The 20,132-nt window shown below is 36.5% G+C and overlaps 1 protein-coding gene across 3 annotated transcripts in view; it reads right to left on the bottom strand.

The window, feature by feature from the left end:
* The window catches only part of LOC144637499 (3',5'-cyclic-AMP phosphodiesterase 4C-like), a 52,043-nt gene extending 39,780 nt beyond the window's left edge, over positions 1–12,263 (bottom strand). For 2 of the 3 annotated variants that reach the window (XM_078496562.1, XM_078496564.1), the window contains exon 1: positions 3,853–4,006. The gene's annotated coding sequence lies outside the window, so the exon portion shown is untranslated. Of the gene's footprint in view, positions 1–3,852; positions 4,007–12,038; positions 12,127–12,234 lie in introns of those variants that run through there. The other variant, XM_078496563.1, reaches the window with a different exon arrangement.
* Between the last annotated feature and the right edge of the window lie 7,869 nt (positions 12,264–20,132).

Raw genomic sequence — 20,132 nt, 5'->3', positions numbered from 1 at the left:
CATGGAAATTGTTGGGTCGAATAGTGCGCAACGAGGAAAAAAATTGCAAGGCTGATTTAACGGTTTGGTACTTATTTTGAATTTCAATATTTCGAAAGGCAGTACGTTGTCGTACGTTTTATATTTAGTTATAGCTGATGAGATCTTCTCCAGTGAGATGAGAGGATCTGGAACTTCTATTTTGTCACGGTGGTCCTTACAAATTCACGTTCGTTTTGCAACGAGGAAAGTCTGTTCACTTACAGTAGGTAACCGGAATTTTGCAGTGCATGTCAATAAATGCTGTATAAAACTTCAGATTTCAAGGCAGTTAATCTATGATCTTATGGCATCTGAGAAATAGAAAACCGGAAAACCCGATATTCGCTGCTGCAATGTTGCACGCAGAGACCTTGACCTTGCCCAATTATTTTTCATATCAGGGTCGACTACCCACATTATATGGTTCTTGGCATGAAGTGTCTTAAGCTCGGTAGACAAACGATCATTGTAGACAGCGATATATTGGTTGCGCGCAATCTTCAGATTCTATTTAGCCTGACGATTACCTTAAACTACATTAAGAAAACACAAAAAGCGTTAAAAAAGACAAGACGAAAAGCTCTCAACTGAACAAGATCAATCACAATTTGAATGAACGATGGGAATCCCAAATGTGATAAAAATTCGAAGGAAATATGAGCTGAGAAGTCAACGGCCATTTAAACCTTAGCATGACTTTTAAAATTAACAAGAAAAATCTATACCTTATCCCTTCAGTAACCCTGCTTTACGTTCTGCCTGTACCTACTAGGTAGGCATTCGCAATTCCTCACGAGTCCGCTATTCGGATGAAACTATTACTTCACAGCATGCGGTGGATAGCATCAGTTGGCGCAATAAAGGAAAAGTTTGACCTTAGATTCGATAAAATATGCGTTGTTATCTTTTGCTCTTCTTGCGTAATTGGCGCTTGGCAGATGACGTCATTAAAATTAAAACTTCTAGACTTCGCTTCCGACAAATTAAATTCTTTTCTACTTTTTCAGTAAGTCGAGACATCTGTAACCAATTTTTCTTTATGTAAATTTACAAGCGGATACATTGAACGTTCTAATAAAAATTTAGAGATGAGCGATTTGACTGATTTGAACAGTGACTCTCGGTCACTCTCAAATGCCAAAGAAACCAATTGTTTTGCACTTTTCCAAAAAGCTTGAAAGTGATCTTGAGAGCTCGAAAGTAAAAGCCGAGAGAGTTTCGAACCTCTACCTCATGAAAGACTGACTACCTCATGAAAGAAGCTCGAGTAAGGTATAGGAACTCGAAAGCAAATTGATTGCAAGGCTGGTACAACGGCAGGAGGGCAAGATTTATTGGCCAATATTTCAACTAGCAGAGCTAGTCTTCTTCAGGGCCAGTACTATAATATAAGGAAGCGCTGGTGTAATCCCTCGCCGCTATCGATCTGCCCGTGTGCCCTCGGAATCACACGCACACGCGGGCAGAGATCTGATTGGTTGTTGCTTGGTTATGACTTTTCGCGCGCAAGTAATGACCAATCACAGCGGGCGACGAGACTGAAGTCGGGCTTTTTTTCAGGCTGCCTTTACACGGACACAATTTCATTTACACCTGCATCTTTTGCGGTTTCGCCTTCCGTTCACACGGCGAGGATGAGATAATTAATGAAACCACATCTAGCAAATTAAAAGCGGAGCGCTTTCGAGACGTAAGGTACTAGTTAGTTTCATGTACCACGTAAGCGGAGTAACCGCATCTTTTTCAAAACGATTGGTGTTTTGCACAAAAGATGCTAAATGGGCAAATTGTGGAGTGAAGCATTCATGATCAATATCAAATTGGTATCTGGCCTCTTTTTTATTGATTCTTCTACGTTCGCCACTTTAATTGAAAAAAATTGGCGGCGCTTCAAATTATTATTGTTCCCAGATCCCTGCGTAAAACGGATAAATCTTTATCGTGTTAGAGTGTTTTTTTTACTAGTGTCATAAAACCAAAACCAAAGTAATCACTCTGGCCAATCACAAAGGACGCAAACAATCCAGTGAACCAATCAAAACTTGAGTCAAACACACACAGCCGGCGTGAAGCGCGGGAAAACGCGTGCGAGCGAGTCACGATTGATTTAAGTTTTACTTCTGATTGGTTGAGAGAGAGGCACGTGTTTTTTAAAACAATCACTAAGCGTAGTAGTGCAAAACCAAAGCAAATGCGAACTACTCTCGACACTCAAGTGAAAAAAAACTCCAGCGCGTTGCAATGTCATGTAACTGTCACGAACTGTGCTAATTTGAAGCCGTAAAACGCAGCCTCGGTCTGGCTTCGCGCGCAAATCTCATTTTGTTTCAGATTCACCGAATTTTCTTTATCCAGTGTTGAAAGTTTTGTTGCAACAATCTCATTTCAGTTTCATTCGGGAATCGTTGAATAAAAGCCAAATGCAAGCTTCATTGTTTGAGCCATCGATGCGCAGCTTGAATTCGGCTAAATATAAAATTCTTTTTCGCACTTCAGCAAAAAGGCCCCTTCTATAACAGCAACATCAACTTTAGCTTATATTTTTTAATAATCAATCTCGACAGATCCAAACGTTTTGGATTATCTTATTAAAGCGGCTTTACACGATTCTTGCGTATCAAACGTGTGAATAGACATGTTCATCTTTACAGGCTAAAACGCATGAAATAAATAATTTATTTCAATGGCCGGAACGAAATTCCATTTTTTCGATTAACTCAAGACCTTATGAACCGTAGACAATTACACTTTTTCAGTACTTTTTTTCGACCGATTTCTCTTTTTAATCCAGATTATAAGAAAGAGTTGAATTAACTAAATCGTGTCGTTGTGGTTGGTGTTGTTTTTTTAGAGATTATCTTTCAATTTGTAGTTTCTGAGGTACTGAGGTCAGAAGGCGTTTCTGAAGTTATAAATGACAAACAATCATTACATAAGCCTACGATTCCCGCCAAGATTAAGTGCTGAATTTTTTCTAAACACAAAAGGTTACAAGCATAATATAAAATAATTGCTGCGGAGGCGGGTTTTTCTAATTTGTCTAAATGTAGAACAGCAATGATAAAAGACAGCGAGAGACCATTGCGGTAGGGGTTCAAATTATTTCACCCTCAAACCAGCTGGAAATTTCATCCTTGACCGCAAAATAGAACTAAAGTACGAAAAAACTAAACATTTTTGTAAGCTTGTTAAATTCAAAGGGAGAGCCGCAAAATTTTTCCGCAAATTGTTTCGATTAGATTTGCTTTAAGGTTAGCTTAAAATAGCTCACAGATCTAAATTTTAGACGGAAAACCCATGAGAACCTTGAATAAATTATAAACTGATGCGAATGAACAGAAGACCCATTCATGATATTTTAATAGCAAGATGGTCTTTATAGGTTTTTATTCTTCTTTATTCCGCGTACATCCCACGCTAAAGAAACGCCAAGTTTTTAAAAGTCTACGCCAAGGTTCTCTTTTATTCTAACCTAAAATAAGTCATATGTACGCCAGTAAAAAAAACACCGACTACGATCGTAAGCCGGTGTCTACGCCAGTATGCCGAGCACTTTTGAAATCCACGCCGGTCGAAGATCTTTAGTGTAACCAACGTAAAATGTCAGTGTGCTGTGATAATATTTGGCATGGACAAATAAACGGCGGCAAGGAATGCAAAGTGATCAGAAAATAATAATCGAAATGATAAAGGCTGTATAGTAAATGCTTACCGTCTAAATAAAATGGATTCTTTTTCGTTTGGTGCAAACTATCATGTCCAGTCCTATTCGTACAGTAATAAATACTAGTAAGAAAGAAAGGTCTAAATAATCGAGATACTTCAACCAACCTTTTGCCGAACCGCATTTGCCTGATGTGCTTTCATAATCCAAACTCCAAACGGGCTTCTAAAGAAGTGAAACGACGAGAAAACGGCCAATTTCCGCCAACTCTTGCTCAGATTAGCTTAATTTTTGCGAGTAGTGTAGCGAAATAAACTTTGATTTGGGATGACAGCCGCTTGCTGACGTCATCAGCAGAAAGCGAATGGCGGGAAAAGGATAGCCGACGGTCGTTATGACGTAAACAGCGGTGAATCGGCTGATCTGTGTTTTATTGTTTATAGTACTGAGCAGGCTTAAAGTGTGTCTGTAAAAATAGCAAGACACGATATTCTCGAGTGCAGGTCATATCCCAACTAAAGCATATGACAATGTGGCCCGGCGCGTTTGCCGGTGTGCATCAATGCTTTTTTGTTCTTCTTAACCATCTAAAATGTCATTCACTACAAATCTTTGAATTTGATTGGGTAATGAAGTGCTCCACTTTTTTGGTATGTTTCTGGAAATCCCATCCATGTTGCGCAATCACTGTTCACCAGCGCTAAGGAGTGTTAAGAATTTTTCCTCTCAAAAAATCGAATTTGCGACATTTGACGATAACTACTACTAGCTCTTGTAAAGTGAAATGGAAAATCAGATATACGTTTATCAGCTTTGTAATTAATTGCCGAAAGAGTGAGGCAGAGATGATTTATTTTTTTAACAAGAATGTTTTGATTTTACCGTCGAAAACTAGACTACTGAGCCAGCGATTTTGCTGAAAACTTGGTCATGGTCCGCAACGTGCCACGGGAAAACAACAGAACTCCGTGGGTTTTGAACAGTTAGTGGGATGGGAACAGTTATAGAGCGGTTTTCACTTGAGTGTCGAAAGTAAATTGCGTTTGCTTTGGTTTTGCATTACTATGCTTAGTAATGGGACTCTGTAAGGTGCGGATACGGACGGCGGATGCGGACGGCGGATGGCGGACGGCGGACGGCGGACGACGGACGGCGGACGGCGGATGGCAAAAAAAAAAATTCAATAAATAAAATAAAATTCAAAAAAATAAAAAAATAAAAAATAATTAAAATTATTTTTTCTCAAAGGGTTCTTCTGATTGGTTCACAGCGCGGGCAAGGTTCTCCTATCTCTTCCCACAGGCCACGGTAACGCTTTCGTCAGTTTCATTTCGCGGCGAGACGAACGAACCCATGACAGTTTTGCTCTCCAAAATCGATGTAGTTGCTCACAAACCGATTTTTGAAAGGGAAAATAAGCAGTGGAATTGAAGGCCTTGAAGTTCTCCAAAAGGCGAGTATTCATTCTCCATATTGACAAAGTGAAGTTATAGTTTTATGACCGTGGTTTGTCAATCGTTGTTTGTGTATTCGCACTGATTTCACGCCATTGCGGTTAACTGCAAGTCGGCGCTTTACAGACTCGATTTATCCTTTCAAACGCCTTGCTTCTCTGCTACTTTTCTCCAAACTCGAATACTACTTATCGCCATTCAAGAAAATGAGATGCTTTATTTAAAAACAGTCAAATTAATTCTCGGAATATTGTGCCTTGTGCAGGCGACCGAAGTACATATAAAGCTTATTTCAGCTTCATTCAAGTTTCCCTTTGCAAACTATTTATCAAAACAAAATACTGTGGAAATCAACATTGACGTTTTTGACTCGTTAAATACAAATCCCAGCCTGCAAATAAATATATATACTACCATTTTCATTTTTGGAGCGACCGTGAAAGGCAAACTTTTTTTGCGTTTTCTCACGTGTAAAACATTCAAGTTTGTCTAGACAAACTGTCGCGTTTTACAAGTAAACCATTCAACGTGGGTGTCGGTAAAACGCCGACTCGGGTCGGGGCCGGGGCCGAGGTTGGGGTCAATTTTTTAATTTTTTTTTTTTAAATTGACTGATTCACTGAAAAATTCACAGAAAAAGATTGAACTTTATTTTTAAAACATTTATTTCTTTCATTCTGGCAGCAGCAGATGAAATTATATTAAAAACCAAGCGCTAAGCTGTGATAGCGAGCAGGGTGGCCGAGAACTGGCAAATACGCAAACGTCGCAAGAAAAAATTTCGAAGTAAATTAAGACCAAAAAATACAACGGTTCAACGAAAAGTTAACTAAAGCAGAAAGCTGAATTATTCTACGTTTCACATGCCAAAAATTAGCTCGTATGGTGGGGGCTTTTGGATAAAATACGAATTTAACTACATCCATGAATTTGGAGCCGTAAACAAACAACTTTTTCGGGAATGCAAATTCACCTACCTCCGCGTAAACTCGACGTGTGAGCTTTCTATATCGAATTGAACGATCAAACTCAAGATACTTAAAGCACATGAATCAGTCTATCGTTTGAAGGAAATACCTTTTTCTTTTGATTCAACTGGAGTGTGAAAAAACGCGTTAAACACAAAGTGGCCGAGAACTGGACCCGGCCGAGAACTGGGCCCCATACTGTACTGATATTCACCATTGTGAAATTGCACTTACTTTGACAAGTTAAAGTTATTTTTGTAAATGAAAAAGGTAACGTCATTGATGTCACGCAGTGTCTTTTTTAGCAAACTAGATGGTTTGCTGGTTTCTGACTATGAATGGGGGTGTGATCTTGCGGTATATTTTTTGAGCCTGACTCCGCCGTAAAACTTTTTTTTTATTTAGCAAGAACTGTGTCGATTTTCATTTCTGAACAATTGGTCGTCAAGTCGTTTGTCACAAAGAGTAGAATGTTTGTACAGCATGTTTTGGAATTATTTTAGATTTGGTTAGTAAGACGCTTCTGAAGACCTGAGCAAAACATTGGGAATGTACAGTATTAATAGGAACTTGAATGGAATTTTTCACAAGTTGGATAAAGGTATCAACTGAAAAAAATGGAATTCAAAATGAGAACTTGGATTTTGTTGTAATTAAATTTTATCGCGGATTGGATGCATAATATCACGGCTTTGAAAGTCTTCAAATAATTAGAAAGGTTCCTTTCTTCCTTTTGATCTTATTGTTATTTTCATGTATTGATTATTCGAAAGTGGTTTTCGTTGATACGAAAAAAAAACGGGTTTTCACTGAATTGCTTGAAGTATTTTTAGACGTGATAATATTGGCTTAATCAAATTACATTGTGCACGAAATATTTGTTATTCTTTTGTCTTGAAACTTTGAGGAAATTGAAATTTTTGTTTGACAGTAGTGTATGAAAGGCATTTTATAGAACTGAATAAAAAATAAGAAACATTGATAAAGGTTATTTCAAAGATTTATTTTGCCTGATTTTGAAGGGTTTCAGGAGTTTTAAAGAGTGCTGGTAAACGGCTGTATGTTGTTTGTGATTACGGATCTTATTTAGTTTCGAACGCTCTAATTTTTGAAAGGTTAAAACAGGTTAAAACCGGGCGGTTTCATGAGTTTTTTGGGTAGAAAGGTACGGTGGTGGTCAAAAAAAAATGTTTAGAAAGGAATGACTGTAGTAGCACGTAAGTCGGAGGTTTGCGTGAGTCACGGGGTATAGTATGCGTGAGCTGGATTTCCGGCGTCATAACGGCATGTTTTGTTTACTGAAAGATACACTCGACGTTTAGTTAGCTTAGTCGGCTTGGGAAACTATTTTAAAAATGAATGTTGTAATAGTTAATTAATAGTAATCTAGAATTAACCCACTCTCGATTGGAGTCTGTTCTGGATTCGCGCTACCTTTTCGCCGCGAAGGAATTTTGTAAAATTTCGCTAGTGGAAAGAGGGTACTGTAAGAACAGTATCAATAACTCAAAAGGAGGAACTTCTTTGTAGCTCTGAATTAAGACGTATGATAAAATTTTAGAATAAGAAACTTTCGATATATGGTTTTCATATTGTTTTTGTCAATTTCCTTTTGTGGCAGATTTTTTGAGAATCAGCTTTTCTTTCGTGTGATGACAAACACAGGACAGAACGAGAGGTGGATGAGAAAGATGCCGAAGATGAATAGGCACCGAAAAACGACAAGAACCGTCAAGGACTTATCTTTAGAGGGCGGGGAGTTTTGGCATACTGTATTTCGAGGACTGGACTGGACTAGTAAAACGCGGACTAGTAAAACGCGGACTTGTAAGACGCGGACTAGTATAACGCGGACTAGTAAAACGCGGACTTGTAAAACAAGGACTAGTAAAACGCGGACTCAGGTAAAACGCGGACTTGTAAAAGGCGGACTAGTAAAACGCGGACTAGTAAAACGCGGACTTGTAAAACGAGGACTAGTAAAACGCGGACTTGTAAGACGCGGACTTGTAAAACGAGGGCTTGTTAAGCACGGACTTGTAGAACGCGGACTTGTAAAACAAGCGCTTGTAAATCGGATAAAACTAAACGGTTTAGCGAGCGAAACAATTTGTGTTTGAAGCTCTTGTGTGTTTCTTCGACGGCATATTTCTAGCTTTTTTGAGCACTCTATGGTCTGTTTTAGCGTGGAGATGTTTTTGCAGTATAGCACATGTTCGTTCTGCAAACCCCTACTAAAACAACGGGATTGATGCTATGAGTTGTGTGCATATGTTTCTTTCTTTCCACTACTTGACGTCTGTTGAGTGCAGTCGTTTGTATTGCTCGCACGAGGTAGAACGGGGCCCGTCCAGAAATCAACAGTCAATCGTAAATAAAGGTGACGGGCCTACACGACTCCTACGTTCGTGACATTAGAATATTTGCCGTTAAATGTTTAAATTCGGTCTTTCGACCTTATTTGCTTCTGACTTCTTTCTGAGGGTACTGTTTTAATTTGGGGGCAGTATGTGGTAAATAAAGGTGACGGGCCTACACGACTCCTACGTTCGTGACATTAGAACATTTGCCGTTATATGTTCAAATTCGGTCTTTCGACCTTATTTGCTTCTGACTTCTTTCTGAGGTTACTGTTTTTTTGAGACATTATGTATTGAAGAGAGCCGTAAGATGATTGTGGCCAAGGAATTCGAAGTGTCTAGAGGCGTTTTACAAGTCCGCGTTTTACTAGTCCGCGTTTTACTAGTCCAGTCCAGTCTACAAGTTAAAGACACATCAAGACCACCCCACTGTGAATTGCCATAGCACAGACAAAATTATAGTCAATATCTTATGTGTTTTTAAGAGAATTACATAAGAACCAAGGCATGTCTTGTCTTGCCTTACATTACAATGCAATAATTTGGAAATACTAAGCTCGTAACAGTTTAAGACAGAATCCATCAGGAATTTGAGTAACATTAATTTTAGTTACGCAAAAATTGAGCACCAGAATAATTTAAATCCTTGTGTTCTTTCATACCTTGTTAAAGGCTTGACATGTGATAACACCAACATAACACCAACAAAAGTTCTTTATCAGTGGGGATTGAAGAAAAAAATGGAAACATCATCACACAGTTGACCCCCATGCAAAAACACTCCAGGATGTCACGGGACTGTTTGGTGTCCGTCTGCCAATTTCTAACTTCAAATTCCAATGTTAAATTCACATTAAATTTTCAATATTTCTTAGTTGTCTAAATTTTACTAATTCTTTTAAAAAAACTATCACCTGCCAAACATCCCCAAAAATCACTCAAAAAATGACAAAATACCGCAATACATAGATACATGGGATGAGTGAAGTTTCCTTGGATTCCTTGAAACACCAACAAGATATTTCCGTTTAAGGTGGCTGATAATGGGTTTCAGTATTTCCCAGTCCTTATACTTTGGTTCAGGACTAAAAGCCTTCATCAATTGCTATTACAGTAATGGTATGAAACAAATGTTCAATCATTCATCAACAAGTTGTGATCATTTTCTTGACAATAGTAGTTCCCCGGTAAACAGTTGTAGTACTGTCCCATCAAAGTGCAATGCCTGGAAAATACCGAAAAGCACACGACCTTCAGGTGAAACCGCACCTTACAGTATTACCAATACACTGCACTTTGCTAAGTCTTAAAACTTTACATTGTCTAGTCGTCTACTTCAATCGTTTATTTGTATTTTGTGAGATACATTTATAAATTGAAACCATCATGTCATTAAGTAATAATGCAATCTCGACAACGTTCTAGATATTATATTATGCACACTAATACAGCTCATGCAAGCCCTGTGACTTACACAAACACAGTCGGACTGAGTGCTACTTAAGTAACTGCTTCGTGGTTTCTGCTGTACTGAACCCTGCCTTTCAAGGCAAAGCGCCCGATTTTAAGCTTCTCAAGCTTCTCAATATTCTTGTTCAATAAGATCGATGATCTTAGGGTTTCTATCTTGCACTGAGTTTCACCGCTTCTCGGCATAGAACGGGCGTTTACTAAAAATGTCCAGAAACAATATTATTCTTGAATATAGAGCTTAACTCTTTTTTTAAACTGTGTCCTTGGGAATTTTCCAGTAGAAGTAGATTTCCGCTGTAATCGCCTTTGACGCTAGGATACTCGTGCTAGATAAATATTTAGCATTATCATTTTTAAAATAATTATCAACGATTTAGAATTTTCAACTGGAAATTGACTGACAAAACGGCTCGCCATAATATCTCCTTATTTAAATGAAGCCAAAAAAAGAGAGAAAAGGAAAAAAGGAAAAAAAAAAAAACAGCAGCAACAACAACAGCAACAACAGCAATAACCAACCTTAGTGCTAATGCAAAAACATCCAATTTTTCTTTGAACGTGAGGTCAAGCGATTTTAATAGATGCGAAGCGAGAAAGGGGGGTCTCGCCTTTTTAGAATCTCACCGCTTCGGATTTCGAATTCGCCTGGTGTTAATTGCTCTTTCTTGATGCTTTAACTTAGGCCGCTGCCGACGAAACATATGCACGCTGAACAAGAACGAACATACAAAAATTGCCACTGAGTAAAAGACATTTTAAGCCTCCTGTCTTCGCCATAGATCTCTTCGCAAGACAGCAACGCGTTTTTCTTTTGGATTAAAAAACTTAACTGAAAAACGGTTGAACTGAATTGCTCTATTTCTTATAAAAAATGTTTACTTTAAGCAAACCATTACGCAGGAAACAATGGAGTCCAGCGGAGGGAACATCTTTTGTGTAATTATTTCAAACCTACCGCACAAATAAAACGGTCATCTTTTCTTTGAATGTTATATGTAAATGCATGAACCTTCATCTTTCACGCTTCTGATATACACCAGCTGCGAGCATAATCGTCTTCCAGCGGCGACTTTACATTTTGCTGTCTCCAGTAGAGAAAAAATTAAGCATTTGCCACAAAAGGCACTATAGGCGAACTGTTTGTAAGCTAGAAAATTTGAATTAAATAAATATCAAGAAAAAAAGTGAACAGATTGTCTTCGCGCATAAGCTGTTCGCGAATGCTTCAATTTCACGAATTCTAGAGAGCGAGTATTAACAAGGATAAATGCAAAAAATTCTCATTTCATATATTATTTATATTACCGCTCCTTCATCGAAACACTTCTTTCCAATTTTCGTTTTTCTTTGAAAAAATAGGCCTAAGTTGTGTATTTGCCATTTCTTTGCTATAAACACAATACTGACTAGCGCGTAGAATGAGCGTTTGTTCAAGTTTGCACCGTGCAATCAATAAACTCAGGTCTAATTATGTGTTTGAATAAACAATTTTTGGCCGGATGGACGGAAAGGTTATTGTGAATAATAAAGGATTTTACGGGTTTTGGCAAAAGCCCCTAAATCATTATTCGATTATAATCCGCCGGCTAAAAATATTACATGGAAAAAAATCGTTGAAATGTATATAAATACACAGCTGGCGTGGAGTGGAGCCTTCGAAATAAAATTATCTGAAAGAGGGCGAATGATTTTAAACTAAAGAGTGATGATCTTATATATGATTTACATTCAAACGAAAAATATATATATATATATAATTTGTGTCATATTTTGTAAGGATTGTTGATCGTTCTTAGTTACTTGAAATCCCTGAATATGGAGAGCAAATATGGCGACGCGTGTGTTTAAAATTAAGATCAAAATTTGTGTAGCTAGATCAACCGAAAATTATATCGGCATCTTTCTGTACATTCGCGAATTAGCCATTACGACTTTCTCACTTTGCGAAAACTGGTCCATTTCGCTGCAAACGTCTCGGTAAAAATACATCTCGAGTCGGGGAACCTTCTGTCATATACTCGAATTTCTAACTATTTACTGCACTTGTTTGTGCTAAAATTTAAGCATGCATTTTTAAAACAACTTTAATTTCTCTCACCTTCAAATATTTAACCACGTAATGTGAATATTTTTTGACCACTTCCCCAGTATCCAAGCGAAAGATCTGATCAATGGTTTTTCAAGTCCTGTGGAAAAAAACAAGCCACAGAATTTTTTTAGCTCGCAAGAGTTACATGATTTATAAAGATAATGTCATTAGCGAAGTCATCGACCGCTGAAATCTATAGATTTACCAAAGCATTGAAGTAAAGGTGTTATTGGCCGAATTGGCTACACTTTCTGGCCTAGAAAACCGACTTAATTGTCTTTGAATGGAGTCAGATAGCCTCTCTTTATATCAACATGTTTGAGTTTCTTGTATCAGGTGAAAATACTAAGCCTGAATTAGCCAAATTTCGAAAATTAACTTTATAGTTCGTAACGAAGCCACAAACTTTTCGTCGGATGACTAAAAATTCCGCGATCGCAGCGCAGGAAGTGTTTGCAAAATTTCTTGGTCAAAATAACGGGTTTTCATTAATATTTATGAAATGACAGCGCAACATTATGCATGAAGTGATATATTTTTTTCAAGGAATAACGATGCTTTAGCAAATCTCACTTTATAAATGAGAAAATATTTTGTCGCTATATTTTATTTATGAATTCAGATGATCAGCAAAATATTATGAAACGTTCAAACTGAGTTCGAAAAAAGGTCCTGATAAGCTGCAAATCGATTGTCTTTAAAAATGAATTTGGAATGAAACTTTTAAATGTTTAGACAGTAATTTAAAATTTATATGCACAACATATGCTAACTTTGATCCAATTCAAACTTTAAGTTTGGATCGGAAACTGACATTGTACGTTATTTTTTCAGTGTTGTTTAACAAAATTCGTATAAGTCCGATGAAATTTATATTTGCGTGTAAATGTGGCTAAAATATCCCAAAGATTCGAACAAGGAAGTCTTAACACACGTCAAAAACTCCTACGGAATACTTAATTTATTTCAACAACCTTCAATCCAAAGAAAAATAAGCCGAGCACATGTGTTTGTAGCTTGAGCAAACGTTCTTGTAAAAACATGCAAATATATTTGACAGTTATCGCTTTAAAATCTTATTGACCGTCCGATATATGAATACCGATATTTATTACACGGCGTAAGACGAGGATTGCACTTCATAATTAAGACATGCAATTACTTAAAGACCTACTCCGCCCCTTAAAAGTCGAGTGAACGTTGAAAAGAATTAAGAGAAAGCAGCATTACAGTTGAATACACTTCAGTTTATAATAATAACAATATTTATTACATGACTTGCTGCTAAGAAGGCAAATAACTAAATTCAGCCAATCAGATTGGTTTATTGTGACGCAGTATTTTCTTTCATATGACGTCATCAGAAGTCTAAAATCTAACGTGTTAATTAATCCTACAAAAGTTTTCTTTTCACATATTCCTAGACATAAATAAAAACATTACATATAATTACCTTTTAACCTTAAACTTTTCGTATCGATTCAGTTTTAAGTTTCGGAGATAAGGGCCAGAAAGGATTTAAAATTTGTGATATCCCGGATGAATGTGTTTCTTAAAGGGACCCTCCACTTTTATGACAAGTTGAATTTTTTTGATTGTCTAATTTCAAATTTTTCAGGATAAGGTTGAAATATCATTGAGTCGAAATAATAAATGGAAAAAATATGGCCTTTAAATTTCCCGCGCGGCGCCATTTTGGATTTTATAGCATGTATAATGGTCTGATGGTTGCTCAGTTATTGTTTCACACTTTCAAACAATAGCGGCAACCATTGCACGTCATAAAATCCAGAATGGTGCAGAGCGGGACATTTAAAAGCGAGAATCTTTTCTCTTTTTCTGCTACTTTTGCAAGTAAATGTCATTTCTCCCTTGTCTCGTTAAATTTTGAATTTAGACATTATATTCCAAATAATTCAACATCACCTTGTCGAAAGAGTAGACGTTTCCTTAACTGTTTACAGAGAGGGTTAATTTTGCTCTTACATTTAAAATTTTCATTTCTATATATGACGTTCGCTGTATATAACGGAAATTATACATAGACAAAAACCTGCGAGAAAGAACCTGCATATTTCCAAGTTAACCTAAACAGATTCTTTCATAAATGATAATAAGCATAAATTTAGGCTTCCTAAGCAACATCCAAAAAATTAAGTTTCTGAAACTAATGTGTTAACGAACCAATCAAGTTATTGGCGACAATAAAGTGTATTTGGTGTAAGGACTGTATTAATAAGTCGGTACACTTTCGCATTGAAGTAATGGCAAAATGTTTCTGATAATGTATTCGATTGACTATATGCAAACTTGACACTTTAGTCTGGTTTCCAAAACATGATAAATGGGTTTCGGTGAATTTTCCAGAGTTTTATTCGATTAAATTTTGATTTGAATTCTCTTCACTCGTTTATAGCTGTTTTGAAAGTGAATGAAGCTTTGGCTATTCGTAGATTTTCTATAAATCTGGGTCATTAAGACATGTTTTCGAATAGGCCTTATGCGTGATAACGTCATATGCTCAAAATTCACCACCAAGCCTCGTTTACGCGAATTATTCTCAAAGTTCTGCCACCTTCATGCCGTTTTCACGTGGGTATTCTTTTCATCCTTGCTGCTAAGGGAAGTTTTCATTTCGAAAGCGAGGCTTGGTGGTGAAACAAGCCAGTCTGACGTAAACATGCATAAGGGCTATTAACTCTGCCTCGAAATTTCATGCAGTAAATTCGTCGTCGGTACCAAGAAAGACAAATAACAGAACAGAGCCCCTTGGGGGCTACCGTGTATTTTCTCATGTTATTTTAACTATTCCACAGCTAAATCTAAGTATGTTTAAATTATAGAATAGGTTTGAATCAAATCTACAGTTTAAATATAAAAACACCACCCACCCCTTTTGTATAAGAAGCAAGACGGCCCCAAATTATTAGCCGCGATTTTAAATGTAGATTTGTTTCCGTTTCAAAAGCAGAAGCAAAAACCACATCAGTTCATAAAACATTATAACAATATAAAGCTTCTTTACTGAAATTATATTTCTTGTACTTTAAAATTGAAAGTGAATTAATTTTTTTTGAAGATTTGCAGCCCATAATTCGTAATAAACCGAAGTGAGCTTATTTTTAAGTTGAAATCCGGTATGCAAAACGTTTTTTTAATAACGCCAAACAAATGTCTGAAAAATTGAATACTAGAGGTAGTATATCTTCGGCCTTAGGTGGGAAATGAATTAAAGAAAATACATTAAATGAAGGAATTACATTAAAAATCATTAAGGTTTTCTCGCAGAAGCTATGATTTGTTTTCTGTCGAAGCTAAATGTAAATTAAGTGATGAAATTTCTTTGAGGTGGTCTGATAGAATAACAAGAGAACAATATCTATTGAAAATCTACTCAAAATGTTTTCTTAGTAGAAATGTGAATAGCAACTTTATCTTACTTTTCACCGAGGGAAATTGCATGTGTAAGACAAATGAATCGAAAGTGCGAGGAAATGCTTTAAACGCGCCAAAGATTCTCAGTCAAAATACAACACTTTTCTCTACAGTCGTGAATGATTTAAACTCATATTTACACCAAGCTTTTTTTACATCAATTATTTTCGTTCCAAAAACAAAAACACCGAGAGCGATAGATAACAATGTCATCTAAATAGCAACGAAAATTTCAGGCGAGTCTGACAGGAAACCCGGAAAATCTTGCTGAAATAGTAAATCTTACAATCCACCGAAAGCTTTATAATTGCCACAAATCCTCTTAAGTCTTGAAAAATAACAAGGCAAAACGAAGCATTATTAACTTAAATTGTGTGTGGGAGGAGGATCATGCCAAATTTAATCTCACTTCTCTACTTGCCACAAATTACAATAACTTTAACCACAATAAATGGCATGTCACTGTAAACCCGATCCTTTTTTAACCCTGCTATTTGAATTTGCATAAATGTGTATGGGTAGGGAATACTTTTTCCCAGAAAACGCACGCAATTTTAGAAATTAAATTCCAGTCGAAATATTGAACATGCATTTAAACGCAGTTAGAAACAGCAGGTCGCATATAGGAAAATAACACACGCTGGGTTTAAAATAAAACACGCTGAAGCGATCAAAAGATAATATCTCCTTACAATGCCTTTACATTGTCAAGCAGAAAAGAAGGGAGAATTGAGAAAACCATCAGTCATTGTATGGGGTACTGCCTTGATGTGCCACAGAATTCTCACAACGGGCTTTGAAAGAACAATCCGCTGACAATGAACTATTTGATAGAAAGTAATTAAAAACAAAGCTGATAAAAAAAACAGGGGGGAGGTCTTATAATCCGGAAATGAAATGCATTGTACTCGCAGAGCTCTTTTAACTTATTACCATGCCTAGTTCCTGTACGGCTTTTTGTACCAGGCCTTCACGGTATTACTGACGTCACTTCTCATTTCGGTGACGTATAGTGACGTATCCGGGGTGCATTTCGCTAGGACCACGTGACCCGAAACGAGTTGACCGCGACGAAAATAGAGGCCTAGGAACTAGGTAAGTAATTACCGAGAATGTGATCTTTAGAAAGTGAGATGCTTGGAAAATAACGTGGAATTGAAGTGGACCTTTACGAAAGTAAAGGTAAAACATCTCTTCTACTCCATGCTAAGCAGATACAGCGAAATATTTTTTCCATAATCGAGAAATAACCGGAAGACGCAATTTTCAAGAAGGTAGGTAAAGTTCGCTGATACACTTACCTTCAAAACTTTGCAGTATAATGTCAATATTTGCACCTTTTTTTCTCAGAATTTCCTTCTCGTGTCAGTCATACACTGCATACAGAGGCTTAGGAGATCCGAATCACCCGAACATCGTAATAGTGCTTAATAGTTATTTTTGGCACGATATTTCTGGCAACTTTTTGCTTCCTGTTTAAACTTCTAGCCAATAAAACAAGCGATTACGTGCATTTTACTTGCTTGCTGTCAAACAGTCATTAAAATAATATACCCTGAAGACATCCCGTACAATGGAGTTGCTTTTCCCCATTTCTGGTATTCCACTAGTCCAGTCCAAATTTGGCAGTTCCTTCCCTTTTGCGAAAAACATGTTTATTTGCTTGCATTTTTCGTCTTCGCAACGTAGATCTCTAAATGCACGAACTCTTTACATTTCCTTAATTTGACATTTCGATTAAATATTTATCATTAAATTATTTCTTTTATTCTCTTGATTCAAATATGTAAGGAAGATGGACGAGTCGAAACCACGGCAACGGCACGCGCCATTTAGTCAACGGCACGCGCCATTTTTTGAACTGCAAATAGACCTGTGGTCATTTTGCAATACGTTCATAAAATGTGAAGCTTACAAGTATTGTTTTTTTGTTTTGTACGCCGGATAGCTGTCCGTTAAAAAAAGATCTTTTGATTCTTTTGACTTCCTCAGGAAACTTTACATACAAATGAATGGAATATTTAAACATGTTTTCGATACAATTTTTAACCGCAAAATACAAATGGATGAAAAATTTAAAACTTGGAAGTTGCGCACTTCGCGGCACATACATTAATATTTATAGACAATGAAAATTTCAGAAATCTTCCTTAACTGGCGAGAAACCTGTTTTTAACTGTGGGCTTATTAGCAAAATATATCTAACAAAAGATATCCATTTTAATAGCAATAACGAGAGATCAAATACTCGTAAATTTCAAAAGAAATAATAAATGTTCCATTTTAAACCTTTGTGAGATAAGTGCGGCATCGTGAATTACATTTATTTTCGGATTCAGTTCCTTTAATTCCATATCCTAGAAATAAAAGAGACGAAAGAAAAGCCAAAAGTGTTGATGAAATAAAACTTAACAGTAAGACGTAATTACAATGTCAAGCCAAGAAAGAAAACAATATTTTTCATCTCGTTTATTCTATTTGTAGCCACCTGCGGAACTATAATACGACGTACAATTTTAAAATGCAAATTGTATCAAACTGTCTACTACGCAATCATGTATTTTGAAAAAAAAAACCCGGAATGTTACAGAACGTGCAAAAAGACATTGTTTTTCGTGTCAGACATTGTTAAAATACGATAAATTAGATCGATTGTTCGTTCTTTGTTTTCTAAAGATCTTGACAAACAATTTGCCCATTAAATCCCACAGGTTCTGATATTTAGACGATTCCATTTGTTCAATTGAACACTTAAATACTAGGGAACCAAATAAAAATAAGATGATATATACTCTAATCTGACACCTATCCATCAAAGTCAACTTTCAGGCGTAAAAGACAAAATGGACGCAGTGAAAACCATTTCAGTGCACGTTAGAAAGCTTTTTTTTATTAAAAAAAATTGCAGCGCCTCGAAACAATTAATTCATTCGAACAACCGGCGGTAGGAAATATTACTGTATCTTTCAAGGCTTATCGGAAACAGTGACGTATTTTCCCAGCAATTATATATGAAAACAAAATCGAATATGGTCGTAGACTGTTGTAGACTGATAAATTGATGGTAATATTCAAAGCGACCATGCGAATCCCTCCATTGTTTGAACAATCCATTTTCACAATTTAGCAAGAGTTCTATCGCTCCCTTTATATTTAAAGGATGATACGCGTTTGCGTTTAGCAAGATATTTTGAAAATGATGTAATTCGAAGATAAACAGATCTTCGTTGAAAACAAAATCGCATAACGAATTAGTGGTCGGCAGAATAGTACCAAGTGATGTTTGCAAGTCTGGCGATAAATTTTATACAAAGAGTTCTGTTTTTATTCAAATCGCGGCTCGAAATGTCCTGAATGTGTTATGGCTACAGTATTTTCCTTTCGCGTCGGCCAGTTAAAACTTTCAAAAATTTGAAAGCTGCGAAATGAAATAAGAGAAATGTTGTTATTTACAATTTAGATCGCATATTCAGGACTCGAAATCGGCAAAATGTATTTCGCGTTTGTGTAAATTTATTATTTTCGCCTCGCCAAAATGTTTATTTTTTCAAGCCATACACATATGGTTCGGTCTAAATGCATATTTTATCAAAAATTTCATTTTATTTGTTACAAGTTGTACTCTGTTGCGGTGTAGTCTACAAATTTTACTTTCTAGTTCATTTCGAATAGTGTAAAAATTAAGCCACAAAATGGCATCCTTCTTTGGGAAACGTACGGCTTAAATTTTGACCTTACCTTATTTTTCGAAAGCACGCAGGTCTGAATTGGTCGAAGCCAAAATATAATTAATGTTTTCAGTCTGTCGCTCCTTAATCCACACGGGAAGGCCACACTCGAAGTAAATCCTTATTCACCAAAGGACTTGTGTTCTCAGAAGAAGAAAATCGACGGCTTGAAATTGCAACACCTAATGTATTCAATGTTTTGATGAGCGAACGCTTTCCGTTAGGTCAAGTCGTGAGCCACTTGCTGCCAGCCGCTCTGATAATATCATCAGTTAGGCATTGTTGTTTTGTTTTACTCCCTCAGGCAGTCAGCTGGCAACAACAAAAGAAATGACAGCGAATTTTTGAATTTAAAATTAAATTCCCAAGAAACGAAAGCGCTTGCAAATTCATTTGAGAAAACGCGTAACGGTGCCCGACGCGGACATGTCAAAATCTTATTTAATTTCATGCTGCTTTAGTCAAAATTAAATTCCTGTTTTATTTTACAGAATATCGAGTTTTAAACTTCTATAACGTAAAGACTTTGTAGCAATCGCTTTAATTATACCCGAGTTTTCTTTGCAAGGTATATATGTATTTTTTTCGTATATTTATTTACGCGTTTTTTTCTTCCAACGAAAATGTTAACAAAGTTCTTCAATTGATAATTTAACACCTCACTCTAAACAACAGCATGTTGTTTTCCCAGTCAAGTTAAACTCTCTGTTACCTAATGCGATTTTTTTATCAAAATAAATAAAATATATACATAATTTTAATATCGTAAACTGCGAAGAAAGTGAAAGCCCAATTACATCTTCCCATTTAATTTGACAGTTTTAGATTATGTTGCTAAGGGACAAATTTAAATGACGTCAAAGCTAAAGAGAATTTTCTTTTCGGACAAATGGCGTCTTTTTGTCGCTTGATTAAACGACCATAGAGGACGGCTAAAATT

This window comes from Oculina patagonica, chromosome 14, assembly GCF_052425735.1.
Source record: "Oculina patagonica isolate OP01 chromosome 14, crgOcupat, whole genome shotgun sequence".
NCBI lineage: Eukaryota > Metazoa > Cnidaria > Anthozoa > Scleractinia > Oculinidae > Oculina > Oculina patagonica.
The sequence above is the reverse complement of the archived record's forward strand: the minus strand, read 5'-3'. Positions and strand labels throughout refer to the sequence as shown.